The sequence below is a fragment of the Arachis hypogaea genome, chromosome 20 (assembly GCF_003086295.3).
Source record: "Arachis hypogaea cultivar Tifrunner chromosome 20, arahy.Tifrunner.gnm2.J5K5, whole genome shotgun sequence".
NCBI classification, from domain to species: domain Eukaryota; kingdom Viridiplantae; phylum Streptophyta; class Magnoliopsida; order Fabales; family Fabaceae; genus Arachis; species Arachis hypogaea.
This window is the reverse complement of record NC_092055.1, coordinates 52,563,129-52,580,396: the sequence shown is the minus strand read 5'-3', so window position 1 is coordinate 52,580,396 and position 17,268 is coordinate 52,563,129. Positions and strand designations below refer to the sequence as shown.

The 17,268-nt window shown below is 43.5% G+C and overlaps 1 non-coding gene across 1 annotated transcript; it reads right to left on the bottom strand.

Moving 5' to 3' along the window:
• Positions 1-234: 234 nt before the first annotated feature.
• Positions 235-342, bottom strand: LOC112788136 (small nucleolar RNA R71). The gene has a single exon (XR_003195515.1). It is a non-coding gene; the product is annotated as a small nucleolar RNA R71 (small nucleolar RNA).
• Between the last annotated feature and the right edge of the window lie 16,926 nt (positions 343-17,268).

Sequence of the window (17,268 nt, the reverse complement as noted above, 5' to 3'; positions counted from 1 at the left end):
CATGGACTTCCATCTGAAGATCCTTTTCAGTTCTTAAGTGAATTCTTGCAGATCTGTGATACTATTAAGACTAATGGAGCAGATCCTGAAGTCTACAGGCTCATGCTTTTCCCTTTTGCTGTAAGAGACAGAGCTAGAGTGTGGTTGGATTCTCAACCCAAAGGCAGCCTGAACTCTTGGGATAAGCTGGTCACGGCTTTCTTAGCCAAGTTCTTTCCTCCTCAAAAGCTGAGCAAGCTTAGAGTGGATGTTCAGACCTTCAGACAGAAAGAAGGTGAATCCCTCTATGAAGCTTGGGAAAGATACAAACAGTTGACTAAAAAGTGTCCTTCTGACATGCTTTCAGAATGGACCATCCTGGATATATTCTATGATGGTTTATCTGAGCTATCAAAGATGTCATTGGATACTTCTGCAGGTGGATCCATTCACCTAAAGAAAACGCCTGTAGAAGCTCAAGAACTCATTGACATGGTTGCTAATAACCAGTTCATGTACACCTCTAAGAGGAATCCTGTGAATAATGGGACGCCTATGAAGAAGGGAGTTCTTGAAATTGATACTCTGAATGCCATATTGGCTCAGAATAAAATATTGACTCAGCAGGTCAATATGATTTCTCAGAGTCTGAATGGAATGCAAGCTGCATCCAACAGTACTCAAGAGGCTTCTCCTGAAGAAGAAGCTTATGATCCTGAGAACCCTGCAATAGCAGAGGTAATTTACATGGGTGAACCTTATGGAAACACCTATAATCCATCATGGAGAAATCACCCAAATCTCTCATGGAAGGATCAAAAGCCTCAACAAGGCTTTAATAATGGTGGAAGAAACAGGTTTAGCAATAGCAAGCCTTTTCCATCATCCACTCAGCAACAGACAGAGAATTCTGAGCAGAATCCATCTAGCTTAGCAAATTTAGTCTCTGATCTATCTAAGGCCACTGTGAGTTTCATGAATGAAACAAGGTCTTCCATTAGAAATTTGGAAGCACAAGTGGGCCAGCTGAGTAAAAGGATCACTGAAATCCCTCCTAGTACTCTCCCAAGCAATACAGAAGAGAATCCAAAAGAAGAGTGCAAGGCCATTGACATAACCAAAATGGCTGAACCCAAAGAGGGATAGGAGGACGTGAATCCCAAGGGGGAAGACCTCCTGGGACGTCCAATGATCAATAAGGAGTTTACCTCTGAGGAACCAAAGGAATCTGAGACTCATCTAGAGACCATAGAGATTCCATTGAACCTCCTAATGCCATTCATGAGCTCTGATGAGTATTCCTCTTCTGAAGAGAATGAGGATGTCACTGAAGAGCAAACTGCCAAGTTTCTTGGTGCAATCATGAAGCTGAATGCCAAATTATTTGGTATTGAGACTTGGAAAGATGAACCTCCCTTGTTCACCAATGAACTAAGTGATCTGGATCAACTGACATTGCCTCAGAAGAGACAGGATCCTGGAAAGTTCATAATACCTTGTACCATAGGCACCATGATCTTTAAGGCTCTGTGTGACCTTGGTTCAAGAATAAACCTCATGCCCCTCTCTGTAATAGAGAAACTGGGAATCTATGGGGTGCAAGCTGCTAAAATCTCATTAGAAATGGCAGATAATTCAAGAAAACAGGCTTATGGACAAGTAGAGGACGTGTTAGTAAAGGTTGAAGGCCTTTACATCCCTGCTGATTTCATAGTAGGAAGAGGATGAATCCATCATCCTAGAAAGACCTTTCCTAGCCACAGCAAGAGCTGTGATTGATGTGGACAGAGGAGAATTGATCCTTCAATTAAATGAGGACAACCTTGTGTTTACAACTCAAGGATCTCTCTCTGCATCCATGGAGAGGAAGCAGAAAAAGCTTCTCTCAAAGCAGAGTCAAACAAAGCCCCCACAGTCAAACTCTAAGTTTGGTGTTGGGAGGCCACAACCAAACTCTAATTTTATTTTTGTTTTTCATGTTTTCTTTGGTTCATGATCATGTGGAGTCACAAAATAAACAAAAAATTTAGAAACAGAATCAAAAACAGCGAAAGAAAAATCACACCCTGGAGGAAGCACCAGTCTAGCGTTCAACGCCAGAACAGTGCATGGTTCTGGCGCTGAACGCCCAAAATGGGCAGTATCTGGGCGCTGAACGCCCAAAATGGGCAGCATCTGGGCGCTGAACGCCAGAATTGCACCCTGAAGAAGAGCTGGCGCTGAACGCCCAGAACAAGCATGGTTCTGGCGTTCAACGCCAGAAATGGGCAACAAATGGGCGTTGAACGCCCAAAATGGGCACCAACCTGGCGCTGAATGCCCAGAGTTGTGTACAAGGGCATTTTATATGCCTAATTTGGTGCAAGGTTGTAAATCCTTGAACACCTCAGGATCTGTGGACCCCACAGGATCATCTCAAGATCTGTGGACCCCACAGGATCTCCACCTACCTCCACTCACTTCTTCTCACCCCTCTTTCACACAATCCCATAAACACTCTTCCCCAAAACTCTTCACCAATCACCTCAATCTCTCTTCCCCATCACCTCTTCACCACTCACATCCATCCACTCTTCCCCATAAACCTACCTCATAAACTCCACCTACCTTCAAAATTCAAAATCAATTTCCCACCCAAACCCACCCTAAATGGCCGAACCTTCACCCCTCTCCCATCCCTATATATATAACCCTCCATTCTTCCTCATTTTCACACAACACAACCCTCTCTTCTCTTCTTGGCCGAAACACAACCCCTTCTCCCTCTCCTCCATTTCTTCTTCTTCTTCATCAATTTTTTCTTCTCTTGCTCGAGGGTGAGCAAAATTCTAAGTTTGGTGTGGTAAAAGCATAAGCTTTTTGTTTTTCCATTACCATTAATGGCACCTAAGACCGGAGAATCCTCTAGAAAAGGAAAAGGGAAGACAAAAGCTTCCACCTCCGAGTCATGGGAGATGGAAAGGTTCATCTCCAAAGCCTATCAAGACCACTTCTATGATGTTATGGCCAAGAAGAAGGTGATCCCCGAGGTCCCTTTCAAACTCAAAAGAAATGAGTATCCGGAGATCTGACATGAAATTCAAAGAAGAGGTTGGGAAGTTCTAACAAATCCCATCCAACTAATCGGCATCCTAATGGTTCAAGAGTTCTATGCCAATGCATGGATCACCAAGAACCATGATCAAATTAAGAACCCGGATCCAAAGAACTATGTTACAATGGTTCGGGGGAAATACTTAGATTTTAGTCCGAAGAATGTGAGGATAGCGTTCAACTTGCCAAACATGGAAGAGAACGCACGCCCCTACACAAGGAGAGTCAACTTTGATCAAAGGTTGGACTAAGTCCTTATGGACATATGTGTGGAAGGAGCTCAATGGAAGATTGAATCCAAAGGCAAGCCGGTTCAACTAAGAAGATTGGACCTCAAGCCTGTGGCTAGAGGATGGTTGGAATTCATCCAATGCTCCATCATCCCCACTAGCAACCGATCTGAAGTTACTGTGGATCGGACCATCATGATTCATAGCATCATGATTGGAGAGGAAATAGAAGTTCATGAAGTCATCTCTAATGAACTCTACAAAATAGCCGAAAAGTCATCCCCCATGGCAAGGCTAGCTTTTCCTCATCTTATTTGCCATCTATGTTACTCAGCTGGAGCTTTCATAGAAGGAGACATTCTCATTAAGGAAGTGAAGCCCATCACTAAGAAAAAGATGAAGCAAGCAAGAGAGCCCATTCATGGAGCTCAAGAGGCGTATGAAGCTCATCACCATGAGATCCCGGAGATGCCTCATATGCATTTTCCTCCACAAAACTATTGGGAGCAAATCAACACCTCCCTAGGAGAATTAAGTTCCAACATGGGACAACTAAGGGTGGAACATCAAGAGCACTCCATCATCCTTCATGAAATAAGAGAAGATCAAAAAGCAATGAGGGAGGAGCAACAAAGACAAGGAAGAGACATAGAAGAGCTCAAGGACATCATTGGTTCCTCAAGAAGGAAACACCACCATCACTAAGGTGGATTCATTCCTTGTTCTTATTTCTTCTGTTTTTTGTTTTCTATGTTATGTGCTTATCTATGTTTGTGTCTTCATTACATGATCATTAGTAGTTAGTAACTTTGTCTTAAAGTTATGAATGTCCTATGAATCCATCACCTCTCTTAAATGAAAAATGTTTTAATTCAAAAGAACAAGAAGTACATGAGTTTTGAATTTATCCTTGAACTTAGTTTAATTATATTGATGTGGTGACAATGCTTTTTGTTTTCTGAATGTATGCTTGAACAGTGAATATGTCTTTTGAAGTTGTTGTTTAAGAGTGTTAAATATGTTGGCTCTTGAAAGAATGATGACTAGGAGACATGTTATTTGATAATCTGAAAAATCATAAAAATAATTCTTGAAGCAAGAAAAAGCAGCAAAGAACAAGGCTTGCAGAAAAAAAAAATAGGCGAAAAAAAAAATAGAAAGAAAAAGAAAAAGCAAGCAGAAAAAGCCAAAAGCTCTTAAAACCAAGAGGCAAGAGCAAAAAGCCAATAACCCTTAAAACCAAAAGGCAAGGGCAAATAAAAAGGATCCCAAGGCTTTGAGCATCAGTGGATAGGAGGGCCTGAAGGAATAAAATCATGGCCTAAGCGGCTAAACCAAGTTGTCCCTAACCATGTGCTTGTGGCGTGTAGGTGTCAAGTGAAAACTTGAGACTGAGCGGTTAAAGTCAAGGTCCAAAGCAAAAAAAGAAGAGTGTGCTTAAGAACCCTGGACACCTCTAATTGGGGACTTTAGCAAAGCTGAGTCACAATCTGAAAAGGTTCACCCAATTATGTGTCTGTGGCATTTATGTATCCGGTGGTAATACTGAAAAACAAAGTGCTTAGGGCCACGGCCAAGACTCATAAAATAGCTGTGTTCAAGAATCATCATACTGAACTAGGAGAATCAATAACACTATCTAAACTCTGAGTTCCTATAGATGCCAATCATTCTGAACCTGAACGGATAAAGTGAGATGCCAGAACTATTCAAGAGGCAAAAAGCTACAAGTCCCGCTCATCTGATTGGAGCTATGTTTCATTGATAGTTTGGAATTTATAGTATATTCTCTTCTTTTTATCCTATTTGATTTTCAGTTGCTTGGGGACAAGCAACAATTTAAGTTTGGTGTTGTGATGAGCAGATAATTTATACGCTTTTTGGCATTGTTTTTAGTATGTTTTTAGTAGGATCTAGTTACTTTTAGGGATGTTTTCATTAGTTTTTATGTTGAATTCACATTTCTGGACTTTACTATGAGTTTGTGTGTTTTTCTGTGATTTCAGGTATTTTCTGGCTGAAATTGAGGGACTTGAGCAAAAATCAGATTCAGAGGTTGAAGAAGGACTGCTGATGCTGTTGGATTCTGAGCTCCCTGCACTCAAAGTGGATTTTCTAGAGATACAGAACTCAAAATGGCGCGCTTCCAATTGCGATGGAAAGTAGACATCCAGGGCTTTCCATAAATGTATAATAGTCTATACTTTGCTCAAGTTTAGACGACGCAAACTGGCGTTCAATGCCAGCTCTCTGCCCAATTCTGGCGTCCAGCGCCAGAAACAAGTTGCAAAGTGGAGTTCAACGCCCAAACTGGCACCAAAACTGGCGTTCAACTCCAGGAATGACCTCTACACGTGTAACACTCAAGCTCAACCCAAGCACACACCAAGTGGGCCCCGGAAGTGGATTTATGCATCAATTACTTACTTCTGTAAACCCTAGTAGCTAGTTTATTATAAATAGGACCTTTTACTATTGTATTAGATATCTTTGATCAGTTGTATGCTATCTTAGATCACGTTTTGGGGGCTGGCCATTCGGCCATGCCTGGACCTCTCACTTATGTATTTTCAACGGTAGAGTTTCTACACTCTATAGATTAAGGTGTGGAGCTCTGCTGTTCCGCAAAGATTAATGCAAAGTACTACTGTTTTCTATTCAATTCATCTTATTTCGCTTCTAAGATATTCATTCGCACTTCGATGGTATTCACAGTATTCTGTCCGACTTCCTCCTCTTTTCTTGCTTTTGAGTGGGTGAGGTGGAAGTTTCCTTTCAGTATGGCATACCTATCGGTAGACATCTACAAGAGACACCCAAAGAGGGGTGTAATTGTGGTATTTATTGATCTTTTCTCCATGCTGATCTTTTTTTTTCTTGGACTCTTTATTCTTATCTCGGGAGGAGTAGGAAAATCCAGACTTTGAGGTCTTTCCTAGTCGAGAGTTTTCCTCCATGTTGATGTATTTCTCTGCTCGTTCTTACACTTTATTCAGGGATGTGGGGTGTCTTTTTGATATTGAGTGACTAAAAGGTCCCTCTCGTAAGCCATTGATGAGACCCATAATGGCTGCAGACTTTGTATGTCCAGACATGCTTTGTTGAATCTTTCCATGTAGCTGCGGAGACTTTCCCGATCTCCTTGCTTGATCCCTAATAGACTTGGGGCATGCTTCGTTTTGTCTTTCTGGATAGAGAATCTGGCTAGAAACTTCTTGGCTAAGTCGTCAAAGCTTGAGATGGACCTTGGGGGCATATTGTCGAACCATTTGATTGATGTCTTTGTCAAGGTAGTCGGGAAGGCTTTGCAGCGGACTGCATCTGAGGCGTCAGTGAGATACATTCTACTTCTAAAATTACTGAGGTGATGGCTGGGATCTGATGTGCTATCGTACAGAGTCATGTCGGGAAGTTTGAAGTCTTTTGGGATTTTGGTCATCATGATTTCTTTGGTGAATGAGTCTTGGTCCCTAAGGGAGCTATCTTCATGGCTGGATCGAGTAGTTTTGGTTTTGAGATCGGCTTCGAGCTTTAGGAGCTTGTCCTCTAATTCGCGGCATCATCTAGCTTCCCTTCGTAGGTCTCTCTCGGCTTCCCATTGATACTCGACCTCTTTTTCGAGTTGTTTTAGGCGATCCTGAAGTGCCTCCATGGCTCCAGTGTTTGGTGAATTCTTGTCTTTGTTAGGTTGAGAAGTATCATCTAGTGTGACCTCTGTGTTCTTGTGTGGTGTTCTGTTCTCCAAATCAGAGTTGTGGTCGTTGTCAAGGTTGTCCGCCATGATGATGGGATGACTTCCAGGTCCCCGGCAACGGCACCAATGTTCCGAGGGTTACCTGAAACTGTAGGTCGATCTCGGATGAGATCGTCTGTGCTGGTCGGAGCTGATGTGTCCGACTTGTAGGGGGTGGCCGGAGCCGTCGCGTCCGACTTGTAGGACTAGTTGGTGATTCTGATCCTTTGTCACTAGAGGGTGGTGGTACCTGCAAGGGACTCTGATGCTTAAGTTAGCAAGGGTATTAAGCAGGTTTTTAGTAGAATCAGAGTATGGGTTATACCTGGGTACTCCAGTATATTTATAATGGTATGGAGTAACCTTTCTGGAGATAAGATAGTTATCTTATCTTATCTTTTGAGTGAAGTCATCTTATCTTTAAAGAAACCGCCCTTATCTCTCTAGGCTTGGGCTGCCTTTGGATTTCGGTCGTGTTCTTCCGTTTGGGCCCTTTTGGGCCTCTGTAGTGATTTGGCCGAGCTCTTGGAGAAGAGGTCAGATGTTCCTGACCTGAACAGGTTAGTTGGCTTGTCGTCGATCATCCCGGGTCGAACATCTCGACCCAGGGTATGAACAGATTCTAACTGCTCAAAGTCGACAAAAGAGTTATGCGGATCAGAGAAGGAAACCATTAGAGTTTGAAGTGGGAAAACACGTATTTCTGTGGGTTACACCGACAACTAGGATTGGAAGAGCAATCAAGACCAAGAAGTTGAATCCGAGGTATATAGGACCGTTTGAGGTTTTAAGGCGATTCGGGCCGGTGGCGTATCAAGTTGCTTTGCCACCTCATCTGTCTAACTTGCATGACGTATTCCACGTGTCATAACTCCGTAAGTACACGTCGGATGCGGCTCATTTGTTAGAGCATAAGTCGGTTGAGTTGAGGGAAAACTTAACCTTCCAAGTAATGCCAGTGAGGATCGATGACACTAGTGTGAAGAAGATGCGAGGAAAGGAAGTTTCATTGGTTAAGGTTGCCTAGGAGCGAGTAGGAGTTGAAGAGCATACTTGGGAGTTGGAGTCCGAGATACGAACGGATTATCCCGAGCTATTCTCAGGTAATACAAATTTTGAGGGCGAAATTTCTTATTTGGTGGGGAGAATGTAACAACCACAACTAATCAACCAGTTAATTAAGTAATTAATATTTCTCAAATTAGACTCCAAAAAGTTAGAGTGAGAATTTGAGGATTTAAAGGTGATTTTTGGACTTAGTGGGTCTTTCTGAGTCAGAAAATATGCCTTCTACGAAAAACCGTAAAAAACCGCGAACCGACAGCTGAACCAATTGAACTGGTTCAAGTCTGCCCGGTACCAGACAAGAAAAAGTAAAAACCATCAAAAACCTTAGAAAAACATTAGAAATGGAAAATCGGGCGTTAATTTTAAAGGTTTGGCCCGAAATCGGGCCAAACGGGCTAAAAATGCTAACGAGTTAGACCGGGCCCAAGTTGGGCCCAGTCCAACATATAAAAGGGTTCATTAAGTGAACCCATCAGCCACAACACACTCACTAACACACACCACCAGCTGAGAAGAGAAGGAGAAGAGAGACTCCATTAACACTATTCATTATTATCTTCCGAAGCTCATATCTTGAGCTATAGAGCTCCGATCGCCGGACCGTTTGCAGCTACGCGTTCCTTGTGAAGAGCTCTAAAAAACCCATACAAGAAATTGGAGAGGTAACCACGAAATCTTTTCTATTCTTCTCTCCAAAATTTTGGTTTATAGGGTTTGTGATTAAGTGAGTTTTTGTGATTTTGGATATTTAGGTTCACTATAATCTTTGCTTAGCTTTGGGTTTTGACATCCAAATCGGTTGGAAAATGTAAGAGTCACTAAACCATTGTGAATTTATGTTTAATTGGAACCCTAGGTTGATTTAAGGTGATTTGTATGCATATAGTTTGATTATTGAGGCTTTGGGAGCTATTGGAACTTATTTGTGCTTATTGGAGTGGAATTGAAAGCTTGGATTATTGTTGGGAGCTTGTTTGTGCTAAATTGGAGTTTTTGGTGCATATAGGGAATCGGCCAAGGTATGGTTTCGATTTCCTCTATGTAGTATATAATATTTATGGACACTTAGGCTAGTAACCCATAGGATAGGTTTGGAATTTTTATGTTGTTGATGATTGTTTGAGATGTTGATGTTGTAAATGTTGATTGAGATAATGGGTTTGGAATATGATGTAGGATGAACTTGCATGAATATGTATGTTAGTCATTAATATGGAGTATGAATGAGTTTATGAGAAACATTGATATTGATGAAATGAAAATTTGTGAATGTGTTGGTGGGAAATTGCTTGATGTGTTGGAAATTGAAATTCAAGGATGAGAATGTTGAAATGTAAAGGAAAGAGTAGTAAAAATGGTGTAATATGTCTTAGAGTGTGGAATTTGATGATAAATAGAGTTTTGAATAGTTTGGTATAGGTTGGAATGTGTATGGTAAGAAATGTTGGTAATTGTGAAGTTTGGTAAAATTTGGGTTTTTGGTGAACTTTGTTCGATCATAACTTTTACATTGGTTTTAGAAATTGATTGAAATTTTTTTAGAATTACAGATCATTGAAAACTCTTTAAATTGATATAAAGTTTGTGAAAATTAGAATTTTGTAGAGGAAGTTATGATCATTCAAAGTTTGTGTTAAAAATCTGAAATTCTGCAAGGTTGCGGAATTTCATGATTTTTGATATGTGCGGACGCACACCCTGCAAAAATTTTGACTTGTGTGGACGCACACACCTGTGTGCACGCACAGGCAGGGAAATGCGTTCTGTTTGCAGCGATCGCACAGCTTGTGCGCGCACATATCTACGGAAGAATTTCAGCCTGTGCGGACGCATATGTTGGGAAGGCCGGTCTGTTAGGGGCGCTGGCACAGGTTGTGCGAGTGAACAAATTCTGTAAGTTTTTCCACCTGTGCTTATGCACACCCCTGTGCGTACACACACATTTTAAAATCTCCTGGGCGTGCGCACGCACACCCCCCTGTGTGGCCGCACATGCCCCGTTTCTTAAATTTTACTTGTTTTCAACTATTTTACCTTCCCAACATCAGGCCGAGGAGACGGAGGCCGAGTCTGGAGAGGAACGGCATCTACAGTACCGTCATCCCGGTTCAAGATCTGGCAGTCAGGGTCAGAAGCGGGAGGACCAATCTCGGCAGAGACAGCAGAAGTTGACACTTTGGTAGAGGCTACAGGGGGAGGATCGACATCATCCTCATCCTCGTCATCAGGGACAACCTTGCCATCCCTGACAACGTTCTTCAAGCTAAAGAGGGTCAGGTCGGCCTCGGGAACAATAACCCGAACTTGTTCCCTCAGGTTCTCATAGGCAGCAGTTACACTGCCAACAAGATGACCTTGGAGTTCAGAATAATTAGCCCGGGCATTCTCCAACTCCCGGTAAGACATCAAATAACTGTCCTTATGCCGCATAGCCGTGTCCTCGGCCAGTCTCAGAGAACCAGCCAGAGAAGTAGAACTAGCCTTTTCATTCTCCAAGTCTTTCTCCAACTTGGCCACCCTTACTTCAAGCTCCTCCTTCAAGTCCTTCATCCGATCAAACTCCTGTTTGGCCTCCTCCATAAAAGCTTTAATAGCATGGAGAGGAAGACTTTGAGCAGTTCGATATAGGGCCGCCCCTATGTGTGCCAACTTGATACCACTCCGGGTGATATAATCAAAATGATGAAGAAGCGACACGTCGTCCATAGGAAGAACACCATAAGGGCCGATTTGTTGATCTACAAACTCAACCGCATCAAAGTCAGGAGCATCATGGTTGAAAGGCTCAGTTGTTCTTTGCTTTTTACTAGGAGGGGCACCAGAAGCTACAACAGAAGATTGTGGAGGATCGACCAGACGGACCAGGGGAGTAGGAATTGCTTTCCTTGGCCCGGGAGAACTCGATATAGGAGGTTTAACTGGAGGCTGAGAAGATCCCTCTCCGGCCGCCTTGGCCGAGATGTTTAAAGCAGCGGTCGCCTTCTTCGCCTTCTTATAGGCTCTCATAGAATCATTATTGTTCGACATCTCTGAAAAACACAAAAAGCAAAGACAAGTTACAACACAGGAGAAACAAAACTCGGGAGCAAGTATAAAAACAAATCAGACAGTACCCGAAGTAGCCCGAACCAAAGATGGATCACTCAAAAATCTCTTCGTGTCCAGATGGGGTGGCTTCCCCCACAAATCTTCAAGAACAACTACAAAGGCCCGCTCAACCTCACTAAGCATTTCCCATGTGTAACGTGGCACTCTTACATTCTTTTGCCACTCCAGAGGAAAAACAGGCTCATCATTTTCATCAAGAAAAAAGGGGCGAACCCCCTCAACGACACAGACTCGGAAGAAATTGTTCTTAAAATCTTTAAACGACTCATCATACATGGCAAAAACTTTATGCCCCTGGGCCGTTCTGAAAGAAACCCAGGAAGCTTTCTTTTTGGAGGAACCTCCGGGTTTGGCCGAGACAAAAAGATAAAGGAAAAGAGTTTCAGAAGGTGTCATGTCCAACTCCTGGCAAAGAAGTTGAAATATTTTGATAAAACCCCAGGAGTTCGGATGAAGCTGGGACGGAGCAATGTTACAGGACTACAACAAGTCAATTTCAAAAGCAGTAAAAGGGAAAGTAACGTTTAACTGGCTGAAGAAGTATTCATAAGCATAGAAGGAGGGACGCTCCCCCTCGACAGAAGTCGGAAAACAAACTCTCTCATAGGAATCAGGAGCAACAAGCTCATAATCCCCCTCGCGGGCACTGTTACCACAAATCCTATGGCGCTTCCTCAGCTCTGTGCAAAATTCAGCATCCACAATAGAAACGCACAACAAAACAAGGGAGTCCAGCTAATCGGACATCCCCTCGAGAACTCTGGAAGACATCTTTACAATGTTATTGCGAGAAGACATGAGGCCAACTAATCCTACAAGTAAGAAAAGAAGATGGGATTACTAAAAACATCTCAGACAAGGGAGAAAACAGCTCAACACGATAAAGGCGAACACACAGAAAAGGAAAACCCCAAGACTCAAACCAAAGTCCTGGGGCATCCTTTGGAGGCAATAATCAAGTAAGGTTTCTGGTAGAAATCTACAGCTCTCACCCCAGCATCTTTCAAACAAGAAAAAGACTTCAAACAAGCAAGCATTTCCAGAAGCATAAATCATCATAGTCAACCAAGCAAAAGCATTCCCAAAACATCAAAATACGCCAAATGGAAATCGTCAAAGGTACGAACTTTTGAGAAATCAGACAAAAAGCAATCAAGCAAAGCAAGGAACGGATGCAGAGTTTATATCAGATAGTAAAAAATCAGAAGCAACAAACAAAAACCATATAAAGCCTCGACGGAAATGCCAGAGGAACACACAAAAGAAAGCCAAGAAAAACGCATTTACAGCGACAAACAAATGCAAAATCACGAAAAAGTTCAAACTTTCAAGACATGCAAAAGCAAAAGCTTCACCAAAAAAAAGAAACAAAAGATGAAGCCGTGAAACAAGCAAGAAAGTTAGTACCAACCTAAAAAGGCAGCAGATTTCAGGGAAGGTGAAGAGGGACGGCGAAATCTGGAATCACTACCTCAAAGCAAAAGAAAAGATACGAGCAAAAGAAAACGTCGCTGGGCTGAAACGCGAAACTACGAACTCCAAGCAGAGGCTTCAGAAAAATCAAACAAACATCGCAACACAAAGAAAAGTTGAAAGCGAAAGAATGAAGGGAAAAATGCGAAGAAGTTACAAAAAGGGCGAAAGAAGAGAAACCGTTTCTGGGTTTTCAAAATCAAAGAGCCAAAAGGAAACGGGGCAATTAATGCTAAAATTAAAAGGCATTAAACCCTCGCACGTTCCCAAAGCCCCGATATAAAAGCGCGCGCTTTTAGAGGAAAACGTTTTACATTCAAAAAGCTTCTACAAAAGAATCGACAAAATGCTTGAGTTCGGCTTCACTAAAGAAAGACCGAAGTCAAGAACTCGACCTCAAAAAGAAGATCGAGCTCAAGCAGGGGCACTGTTCATACCCTGGGTCGAGCTGTCCGAACCGGGATGTTCGGTAGCAAAGCGACCGACCTGTTCAGGTCAAGCGGACCGACTTCTTTACGAAGAACTCGGCCAAATTGACAGGAAAGCCCAGTAAAGGGCCCAAATGAAGGAACACAACCCAACTCCAAAGGCAGCCCAAAGCCTACAGAGAGAAGGACGGTTTCGTTGAAGATAAGCTGACCTCACCCAAAGATAAGATAAGATAAGATAACTGACTTATCTTATCTAAAAAGGTCACTCTACAACCACTATAAATACATTGGAGCACCCAGGTATAACTCCTACTCTGATTCTACATAAAACCTGCTCAATACCCGTGCTAACTTAAGCATCGGAGTCTCTTGCAGGTACCCCCCACCCTCCGGTGGCCAAGGATCAGCAGTGTAGCAAGTCCAACAAGTCGGACACAACAGCTCCGGCCGCCACCAGCCAGCCGGACACGTCATCCCGACCAGTACCAAGGATCTCATCCGAGATCGACATCCAGTTTCAGGTAACCCTCGAAACAGAAGGCGCCGTTGCCGGGGAACCTGAAAGTCATCCCAAAACCATGGCGGATGGCCATGACAACGACCACGACTTGGATCTGGAGAACAGAACACCACACAAGAACACGGACACTACGCTAAAGGATACTCTGGAATCCAACGGAGACAAAAACTCACCAAATCCGGGAGCCATGGAAGCACTTCAAGATCGCTTAAAGCAACTTGAGAAAGAAACCCAGCAACAACGGGAGATCGGAAAGGATCTTCAAAGAGAGGTACGGCGACGTCGAGAACTAGAAGAAAAACTACAGCAATTAGAGTCTGATCTCAAATCAAAAGCTCCTCAGACCACTCCTGAGGAAAATTCACGCAAAGAACAGGATCCATTCACCAGGGAAATCATGAAGACCAAAATCCCAAAAGATTTCAAGCTCCCGGATATGGTTTTGTATGAGGGCACTACAAATCCCAACCATCATCTCAGCAATTTCAGAAGCAGAATGTACCTTACCGATGCCACAGATGCCATTCGCTGCAAAGCTTTTCCAACAACTCTCACGAAAACGGCGATCAGATGGTTCGACAACTTACCTCCGAAGTCCATCTCAAACTTCGACGACCTGGCCAAAAAGTTCCCGGCCAGATTCTCCATCCAGAAAGATAAGGCCAAGCACGCACCCAGCTTACTAGGGATCAAGCAAGGAGATTGGGAGAGCCTCCGCAACTACATGGAAAGATTCAACAAAACATGCATGGACATACAAAGTTTACCAACAGAGGCCGCCATCATGGGGCTTATCAATGGCTTACGAGAGGGACCTTTCAGCCAATCTATATCAAAAACGTATCCTACCTCCTTAGACGAAGTACAGGAGCGAGCAGAAAAATACATCAACATGGAAGAGAACGCTCGGCTGGGAGAAACCTCAAAATCTGGGGCCTCCTACCGAGACAAAGACAAGGACTCCAAGAGGAAAGAAGATCGACAGGGTGAGAAAATCAAAAAATACCACAACTACACTCCTCTCAAAGCATCCCTGGTCGACGTGTACAAAGAAGTCTGCCATACAGAAAAAATCCCCCCAGCGCGGCCACTCAAAGGCAAAAGGGGAAGAGGAAACCGGAAGGAATATTGTGAATACCATCGAATTCAAGGGCACTCTACCAACGAGTGCTTCGACTTGAAAAATATCATAGAAAAATTGGTAAGAGAAGGAAAATTAGATCAATTTCTGGCCACCCGGGATGATGACCAAAGAAAAGACGGAGAGACGAAGATGATGGACGAGCTGAACGGTCACCTCGGACACCAGAAAGACACGTCCACATGATACATGGCGGATTTGTAGGAGGTGGGATCTCCAAATCGTCCCGAAAGAGATATCTCAAAGAAGTATATCATGTTGAGGGAAAGGAGGAAGCACCCGACATCTCGTCGATAACATTTACTAAAGAGGACGCATCCGGCATCATCTCGGGACACGACGACCCCATGGCCATCACTATTATACTGGCAAATGCCAATCTACACCGCACACTAGTAGACCAAGGGAGTTCTGCCGACATCTTATTCAAAACAGCCTTCGACAAGCTCGGCTTAGACAAAAAGGAACTTAGAGCATACCCGAACAATGTGTTTGGACTAGGAGACACTCTGATACAACCGCTGGGATACGTATCGCTACACACTACTTTTGGAAAAGGGAACCAATCTAGGACCCTCAAAATAGACTACGTTGTGGTTGACGTAAGTTTGGCCTACAATGCTCTCATAGGTCAGACAACACTCAATCAACTCGGCGCAATAGTCTCAACTCCGCATCTATGCATGAAGTTGCCAACTACAGAGGGGATAGCCACGATAAAAGCAGATCAAAAGATGGCACGTCGCTGTTATAACGAGGGCTTAAACCTCAAAGGCAGAGGAGAAGAGTTTCATACCATTGAGCTTGGCAGAGCTCAGCGTTGAGAAGAACTCCGTCCGCACCCAGAAGGTGAGGTAGAGAAGGTTCAGATTGGAGACACCTCGGACAAAACGACTAATATCGGCACGGTCCTAAGAGGAGACTCAAAAGAATTACTGATACAATTCTTACGAGATAATGTCGATCTCTTCGCATGGAAAGCTGCAGACATGCCAGGCATAGACCCTAAGCTAATGTGCCACAAGTTGGCAGTCTATCCAAGATCTCGGCCGGTGCAGCAGAAGCGAAGAAAACTCGGACCAGAACGATCCCAAGCTGTGGAAGAACAAGTACAAACGTTACTGGAGGCAGGATTCATAAGAGAAGTCAAGTACCCACTATGGCTAGCCAACGTCGTCTTGGTGAAAAAATCAAACGGGAAGTGGTGCATGTGTACCGATTACACCGATCTCAACAAAGCCTGCCCAAAAGATCCATACCCACTCCCAAGTATTGACGCTCTGGTAGATGCTTCCTCCGGATATAGATACCTCTCGTTTATGGACGCCTATTCGGGATACAACCAAATCCCCATGTATCCACCAGATCAAGAAAAGACCTCGTTCTTAACACCAAAGGCGAACTACTGCTACATCGTGATGCCTTTCGGTCTCAAGAACACGGGAGCTACTTATCAAAGGCTAATGAGTAAAGTCTTCTCAGATCACATCGGAAAAATCATGGAAGTCTATGTGGACGACATGTTGATAAAAACACAAAGCGAAGATACATTATTGTCTGACCTGGCTCAAGTGTTTGACACTATAAGGAAGCATAACATGCGACTCAACCCCACGAAATGCACCTTCGCAGTTGAAGCAGGCAAATTCTTGGGCTTCATGCTCACACAAAGGGGAATTGAAGCAAATCCAGACAAATGTCAAGCTATACTCAACATGAAGAGCCCAACCTGTGTCAAAGAAGTACAACAACTCAACGGGAGACTGGCCGCCCTATCCCGATTCTTAGCAGGAGCTGTGATAAGATCTCTCCCCTTCTATGCTACTTTAAGAAAGGGAAAACAGTTCGAATGGACGATAGAATATGAGCAAGCTTTCCGAGACTTCAAGGAGTTCTTAGGACGGCTACCTACCCTATCTCGACCACGAGAAGGAGAACCACTCATATTATATCTCGTAGTAGGAAGCCGGGCGATAGCCTCAGCACTAGTCAGAGAAGACGAAAATGGGCAACAACCCGTCTACTTCATTAGCAAAGCACTACAGGGATCCGAGCTGAACTACCTGAAAATAGAAAAATTTGCCTATACTCTCATCCTAACATCTCGACGACTCCACCCGTACTTCCAGGCTCACACCATTAAGGTTAGAACTAACCAGCCCATAAAAGGAATATTGCAGAAAACAGATTTAGCAGGAAAAATTCTACAATGGGCAGTCGAGTTGTCAGAATTTGACCTCCAATATGAAGCTCGAACGGCCATCAAATCACAGTATCTGGCCGACTTCATCGCAGAATTCACAGATACCCCGGAAACTCCCACAGAATTGAATCTCTACGTGGACGGTTCCTCAAATAAAACTGGAAGCGGCGCAGGCGTGATAATAGAAAGCAACCAAGAAACCCAAGTTGAGCTCTCCCTCAAATTCGGGTTCCCGGCCTACAATAACCAAGCGGAATATGAAGCATTATTAGCTGGTTTGAAACTGGCT